This window comes from Mustela nigripes, chromosome 2 (genome assembly GCF_022355385.1).
Source record: "Mustela nigripes isolate SB6536 chromosome 2, MUSNIG.SB6536, whole genome shotgun sequence".
Lineage (NCBI taxonomy): Eukaryota > Metazoa > Chordata > Mammalia > Carnivora > Mustelidae > Mustela > Mustela nigripes.
The window spans coordinates 208,546,804-208,554,979 of record NC_081558.1 but is presented as its reverse complement, the minus strand read 5'-3'; positions in this window follow the sequence as shown (position 1 = coordinate 208,554,979).

Sequence of the window (8,176 nt, the reverse complement as noted above, 5' to 3'; positions counted from 1 at the left end):
TGTCTTCTCATTTTGTTGATGGCTTCCTTCAAAGCTGTGTAGAATCTTTGTGGTTTGAGGTTAGAGCCCGTGTTTCACCAAATGCTCCCAGAATAAGAAACAATGTTGGTCCACAGATTGGGGAAATTTTCTTCTCTTCTCCAGTCTTCTGACTGGAACACAAAACGCCCAGAATATGGAAACAGCTAGGAGAAAGGGCTTTATAAAACATTCTTTATAAAATGGTGCTTTGTATCAGTCTCAGAGAGAAAATGTCTCTTGTTAGCCTGAGGAAAAAAGCCAAGATTATGGGCGATTGTTTTTTGCCCTCCCTGTTCCTCTGAGGAGCTGCTTCTCCCCAAGCCGATGTGGTTCCAGGGGGCTGAGTCGCAGTGCCTGGCCCTCCGAGGAGGAAGTGACAATGGCACAGGCCTTGGCTGATCACAGTACCTCGTCACCCCTGTCAACCTGGAAGGCTGAGGGGCATAGGACCAAGCAGGGCCACCGAGCTCACCCACGGGTCGGACACGATGCTGCTAGGAGGAAGAGAAGATCCCTCTGCCAGTCTGGGCATCATGCCATGGAGGCCTGGGGCTGAGGCAGCGCGTTCCTCTGGCAGGAGGACAGGAGTCTGCAGCTTGAGCTGGAACGAAGAATGCCCGGGGGAGCCAACCTGTGGTAACAGAGGAGGGGGGAGAGACTCCCGGCTGCTCAGTCCTGAGCCCACTCCCTGACTTTTCTAATGAGAGAAGCAAAAAAATAAAAAATAAAAAATAAATCTCCTATGTCCTAAGATGTGCTGGGTCCGGTTACTTTAACTTGCCAACAAAAGCCTTCTTTTTTTTCCCCCAAGATTTTATTTATTTATTTGAGAGAGAGCAAGAGTGAGAGAAATCGCAGAGGGATGGGGAGAAGCAGGCTCCCTGCTGAGCAGGGAGCCCCACGCGGGGCTCAATGGCAGGACCCCAGGATCATGACCTGAACTGATGGCAGATGCTTAACCTACTGAGCCACCCACGTGCCCCCCAAAAGTGTTCTAATACAGCAGGGAAGGTGGGACTGGGTGCCAAAAGCAAGCTCACAATAGAATTCAAATATTTATTTTATTTATTTCTTACTTCATATGTTATAGTCTTACATTATATATTTATTATTACTTGTATTTATTTTAACCCTATGTATAAAATGTATGTTGAAAATATTATTATATTATATATTATACTTTTATGTTATACTTATTTCTTATATTCCTAATTGTCATATGTAGAGTTCTATAAGTTCTGAAATTTTCAGGCATGTGAACACTCACACACCCATGCCAATTTTTTTTTTTAAAGACTTTATTTATTGATTGATTGATTTATTTGTCAGGGAGAGAGAGAGAGCGTGCACACAAGCAGTGGGGGGGGCAGACAGAGGAAGAAGTAAGCTCCCCAATGAGCAGGGATCCCCATGCGGGACAAGATCTCAGGACCCTGGAATCATGGTCTGAGCTGAAGGCAGACGCTTAACTGCCTGAGCCACCCAGGCATCCCGGAACCCATGCCACTTTTAAATGAAACCTCAAAAACAAATGTCAAGGTGAAATATTTGGAGCCGTCATCTTTTTATCTGGCTCCTATGGACTCAGTCTTTCCTATATTTCCAAGATCTGCCCCCCCCCCCCCCTTTTTAGCATGTCCCCTCTGGAGAATGCGAACAATAACTTCTGACTTAATCTGCCAGCCCCAGCCCCCTGAGATGTCAGCTGTGTATACTTAAGAGTTTTAAATTTGTGTTTCCAGCTGAATTGCCATTTTTGTCTAACAAAACTTGTCTTGTGATTAAAGACTTTTGTTTAATGAAGTAGTATTTACATAGAACGTATTCATTTCAGGCATACAACGTGATGATTCAACAGTTATACACATTATACATTGGGCACCATGATAAATGTAGTTACTGTCTGTCACCGATCGGATTACTGCAGCATTAGCGACTCTATTACCTACATTGTCTGGTGAACTGCTTTTAAGTTCCTCTTCCTTCACAGAAAAGGTGTGACTGGAAAGGGATGTCCTCAGCACGTTATAGCTCTCTAGCATCTGTGACCAGAGGTGGGACTATATTTCCGTCTCTATATCCTGGGACCTGGCTTGCTGCCGGCACAGATTTGGGGGACACCGACCTGGGATAACATCAGGGCTTTGCAACACTTACTTCCTGGGCTCTGAAAGTCCTTCTCAGTGGGCACCGCCTCCCATTCCTCAGAGAGGCTGGAAACAGGCAGCTGCACTCGCAGAGGTGACACCAGGGATCCCCCACAGTAAGAAATAAATGTCTGTTCATATCTTTTGCCCATTTTTTGACATGATTGTCTGTTTTGTGTGTGTTGAGTTTGATAATTTCTTTATAGATCCTGGATATCAGCCTTTTGTCTGTACTGTCATTTGCGAATATCTTCTCCCATTCCGTGGGTTGCCTCTTTGTTTTCTTGACTGTTTCCTTTGCTGTGCAGAAGATTTCGATCTTGATGAAGTCCCAAAAATTCATTTTCGCGTTTGCTTCCTTTGCCTTTGGAGAGACACCTTGAAAGAAGTTGCCGTGGCTGATATCGAAGAGATTACTGCCTATGTTCTCCTCTAGGATTCTGATGGATTCCTGTCTCACGTTGAGGTCTTTTATCCATTTTGAGTTTATCTTTGTGTACGGTGTAAGAGAATGGTCGAGTTTCATTCTTCTACACATAGCTGTCCAATTTCCCAGCACCATTTGTTGAAGAGACTGTCTTTTTTCCATTACATATCTTTTCCTGTTTTGTCAAAGATTATTTGACCATAGAGTTGAGGGTCCATATCTGGGCTCTCTACTCTGTTCCACTGGTCTATGTATCTGTTTTTATGCCAGTACCATGCTGTCTTGGTGACCACAGCTTTGTAGTAAAGCTTGAAATCAGGAAATGTGATGCTCCCAGTTTTATTTTTCTTTTTCAACATTTCCTTAGCAATTCAGGGTCTCTTCTGATTCCATACAAATTTTAGGATTGTTTGCTCCAGCTCTTTGAAAAATGATGGTGGAATTTTGATTGGAATGGCATTGAAAGTATAGATTGCTCTAGGCAGTATAGACATTTTAACAATGTTTATTTTTCCAATGTGTCTTCTTCGATTTCTTTCATGAGTGTTCTATAGTTTCTTGAATACAGGTCCTTTACCTCTTTGGTTAGGTTTATTCCCAGGTATTTTATGGTTCTTGGTGCTATAATAAATGGAATCGATTCTCTAATTTTCCTTTCCGTATTTTCATTGTTAGTGTATAAGAAAGAAACTGATTTCTGTATATTGATTTTGTATCCTGCCATATTAATGAATTGTTGTAAGAGTTCTAGTGGTTTGGCAGTGAAGTCTTTTGGGTTTTCCTTATAAAGTATCATGTCATCTGCGAAGAGAGAGAGTTTGACTTCTTCATTACCAATTCGAATACCTTTATTTCTCTTTGTTGTCTGATTGCTGTTGCTAGGACTTCTAATACTATGTTGAACAAGAGTGAACAGACACTTCTCCCAATGAAGACATACAAATGGCTATCAGACACATGAAAAAATGTTCATCATCACTAGCCATCAGGGAGATTCAAATCAAAACCACATTGAGATACCACCTTATACCAGTTAGAATGGCCAAAATTAACAAGACAGTAAACAACATATGTTGGAAAGGATGTGGATAAAGGGGAACCCTCTTACACTGTTGGTGGAAATGCAAGTTGGTGCAGCCACTTTGGGAAACAGTGTGGCGATTCCTTAAGAAATTAAAAATAGAGCTTCCCTATGACCCTGCCATTGCACTACTGGGTATTTACCCCAAAGATACAGAGGTAGTGAAAAGAAGGGCCATCTGTACCCCGATGTTCATAGCAGCAATGGCCAGGGTCGCCAAACTGTGGAAAGAACAGAGATGCCCTTCAACGGACGAATAGATAAGGAAGATGTGGTCCATATACACTATGGAGTACTATGCCTCCATCAGAAAGGATGAATACCCTACTTTTGTAGCAACATGGACAGGACTGGAAGAGATTATGCTGAGTGAAATAAGTCAAGCAGAGAGAGTCAATTGTCATATGGTTTCACTAATTTGTGGAGCATAAGAAATAACACGGAGGACATGGGGAGATTGAGAGGAAAAGGGAGTTGGGGGAAATTGGAGCGGGAGATGAACCATGAAAGACTATGGACTCTGAAAAACAATCTGAGGGTTTTGAAGGGGTTGGGGGTGGGAGGTTGGGTGAGTCTGGTGGTGGGTATTATGGAGGGCATGTTTGCATGGAGCACTGGGTGTGGTGCATAAACAATGAATTCTGGTACACTGAAAAGAAATTTTAAAAATTTTAAAATTAAAAAAAAAATGTCTGAGAGCAGATTCTTTCCAAATCTGCAAGGCAAATGGGTAAAGTAAGAAAAAATGGGCAAGGTTGAGTCTGGGAGGGGTAGCCCACAGATGGGGAGCCAGGGTGAGGAGAGCCCGAGGACAGCCGGGCCAGCAGCATGGCCCAGAGCTCGCTATGGCTTTCCCTGGCTATGTGACCTCAGGCAATGTCTTTACACTTCAATTTCCTCTTTTGTAAAAGGGGACTGTCATACTCAACATCATGTGATGTGATTCTCAAAATTTTATGAGTTTGTGGAGGGTAAGTGAGCTTGATACACAAGGCTGGCTGGCAATGTGCAAATACCTTAATTCCAGTCTCTTCAGATAATTTCTGTGGAATGTTGGAATGACACATGTGGTGAATGAATGAATAAGTGAAGAAATGATCAACTCCCTCTCCAATCAGTCACTCAGTCAGCAACCATTTACATTACCATCTGCTTTGTTAGTCACCACAGTCAGCATTCCTTGATCTATTAATTGAGTGCCTACTATGTGCCTGGCAGTCCGGACTGGCTCCATAATTGAGGGGGAAGGTCCCAGTGTAAAAGGAAAATGGGGAGAGAGGCTTTTTCAAAATTATTAAGGATTTCAAGATAACAAGTTCAGAGCATTAAACCAAGTGCAGGGCCCTCTGAGCACATGGCCCAGTGTGACTGCCCAGGCTGTCCCTACAGCTGGCCTGGAAGCTGGGAACACAAGGTTACCAAAATAAACAAACACTCCTACGCGCAAAGACTTTATATTCCAGCAAGAAGAGATAGACAATAAGCAAAATAAATAAGAACACTATATGATGTAGATCACCAGTGCTATGGGGAGAAATGGCTGAGAAGATGGGAAGTGGGTTCAGGAAAGGGGGTTCCTTGCTATGTTAATTAGCATTATCCTTCAGGAGGGGATTGAGGGATGGCAGAGCACCCAGAGGTGACATCAGAAGCAAACCACCTGGAGGACTCCATCTGAGGCTATTGTGATGCTCCGAGGGACCAGGGTGGTAGCTTGAAGCAGATGGGATGGGGAGGTGGGGAGAAATGGTCAGATTCTAGATCTGTTTGAGAGGCAGAGCCCAAAGGACAGACAGACTCAATCTGGGGTGTGGGTGAGGAAACAGGGACGACTCCAAACCTTCTGGCCTGGATCATGAGAATAGAGTTGCCACAACTGGGAAGCAAGACTGTGGGAAGGAACAGTTGGGGGCAGGAGAGGAGAAGTGAAGAGCTCGGTCTTGGACAAGTCACATCTGAGATGCCCATTAGTTGTTCCAACAAAAGTACGGCGTGGACAGTGGCAAATATGAATTTTGGATTCAGGGGGTGGGTCCAAGTGGGAGATATCAGCTTGGGCATCTTCAAAAGTGAGGTTGCACATAAGAGGAAGGGACCCTCCAAGAACTTCAGGACACTTGGACAGGTAAGACACACACAGAAGCTTCTACCAGAATTGGAGGGCATGTGACAAGAGCAGGTAAGGGGCAAGACAATAATACAGAAAGAACAAGGACAAGGGCCATGCCTGTCCTCATTCTGTGCTGAGCTTCTCTACCCTGGTGCTTGGCAAACAGTTGTTTTTCACGGATTCCATGTTTGCAAATTCTCCTACTTTCTAAAACATATTTGTAAGCCCCAAATCAGTACTCACAAGTGCCTTTATAGTCATACAGGGATGTACGTGTGCTCTAAGCAGTGAAAAATTTGAATCTCCTATGTACACATTCCCAGGTGAAGCGGAACTAGACAACATTTTTCTTGTTTTGGCTCTCATACTGTGTCCTTTTCTGAGGCTACTCAGTCCACATTTTTCCCATTTTGAGATTTTTGTTGATGATCTCACTGTTTAAAATGCCCCAAGCACAGTGCTGATGTGCCGCCTTGTGTCCCTAAGTGCAAGAAGACTGGGATGTGCCTTACAGAGAAAAATACACAGTTAGAGAAACTTCCTTCTGGTGTGTGTTATTATGTTGACTGTGAGGTCAATGTTAATGAATCAATAATATATATTAAAACAAATCTCTTTAAACAGAAACACACATAAAACAAAGTTACATATTGGATTGACAAAAATGTGACCAGAAGCTCTCAGGAACCCAACCCTGTTTTTCTCCTGGAGCCATGATTCAGTATTCTCTAATTCCATGTTTGCAAATAATGAGAATGACTGGTAGGTGGATTGAATGGTTACAACAAAGGAATGGATGGATATCCTGAGGCTTGTTCTAGGGAAGCGAGGCAAGAACCACCCTTAATGTGGCCAATATGGGAGTGAGCAGGAAGGAACTACCTATGCACCAATTCTTTGGTGGCTATGTTAGTGCTCTGAGAGACTCCTACCCACCCATGCCAGACCCTGAGGGTCTATAATGCCTGTTACTGGAGTCAAAGCACAAGACGGGGACTAGATCACAGAAATAATGTAGAAACCTAGCTAGGAAATCTGGAACACAAAGTCTGAGGTTTACTCCTTGTCCCCAGAACTGTTCTGCAGCATTTCTGAAACTACCCCACAGTGAAGACAGATTTGATCCTAGACAGAACTAGCAGTCCATAACAACAAGGATCACATGAAAACTTCTCAAAAGAAGTGGATGTCAAGTACGGCCTTGATAATCCACTGGAGAGGGACAGAGAGCTCACTCTCCCAGGCCAAAGGAATCATGGAAACTAGGGTTTCTTAAACCTCTTTGGGCCAAAACCCACAGGAAGAACTACATTTTATACCCAGACACTGAAACAATACTTAATCTAACTACACACAATCAACTTATTAAAAATTCTATTCTGTTCCATTCCGTTCCATAACATTCCATCACATTCTATTCTATCCTATCTCATTTTATTCCAGTTCTTAAAATATGCTGGTCATAATCAACTCAACTGCTTTTACCACTCATTAATAGGTGGAAAGCTGCAATCTGTTAGTAAGAAAAGGCAGGGAAATAAGATTACATACAGTCTGTTTTTGAACACTAGGTAAATCAATGTGGTAAATAATGGAATTTACTGAATAATTCCTATGTGCCAAACATTACGCTAAGTACCTTGATACAATATTACCTTTATTCCTCAAAATAAATTCCTACAGTTAGGAATCTATTTTACAATTAATTAATCTATTTTATTTATCTATTTTACAGTTAAAGCCTTCTGATATTTAAAAGAGTTAATTTCTTTGTCTATGCTCAGGAGCTAGGAAGTGGAATATGAGGTCTGGCTGCCTAATTCCAGATCTTAGGTTCTCAGCCCTACACTGATCTAGTTATATAGGGAGCTAGAGGGAAATAAGATGGGACAGTCAGATGGGATCCAGACATCTTAAGATCTTTTATGAATTTAACTGAGGGAAAAGGGAAGTTATGGAGAAAATATATTTTTCCAACTTCCTTTTATATTATAAATACATCAAACATATAGAGTATAGTAGCAAGTAATGTAATTAAGTCACAAGTACCTACCATCTGATTCTATCATTTTATCGGATGGTTTCTTTGCTTTATATTTGCTTTATATCTTTTCCTTTTTTTGAATCTATGTCATTATATTTAAACTGAGTTTTTTGTAGACAGCTTATATTTGGGTCTTCTTTTTATCCAACCTGACAATCTCTGTTTTTTTAATTGGTATCTTTAGATCATTTATATTAATTGTAATTATCAGTATGGTTGGATTTAGGGCTATTATTTTAGTATTTGATTTTCTTTTGATCTATTTTTGATCTATTTTTAATTGGTATCTTTAGATCATTTATATTAATTGTAATTATCAGTATGGTTGGATTTAGGGCTATTATTT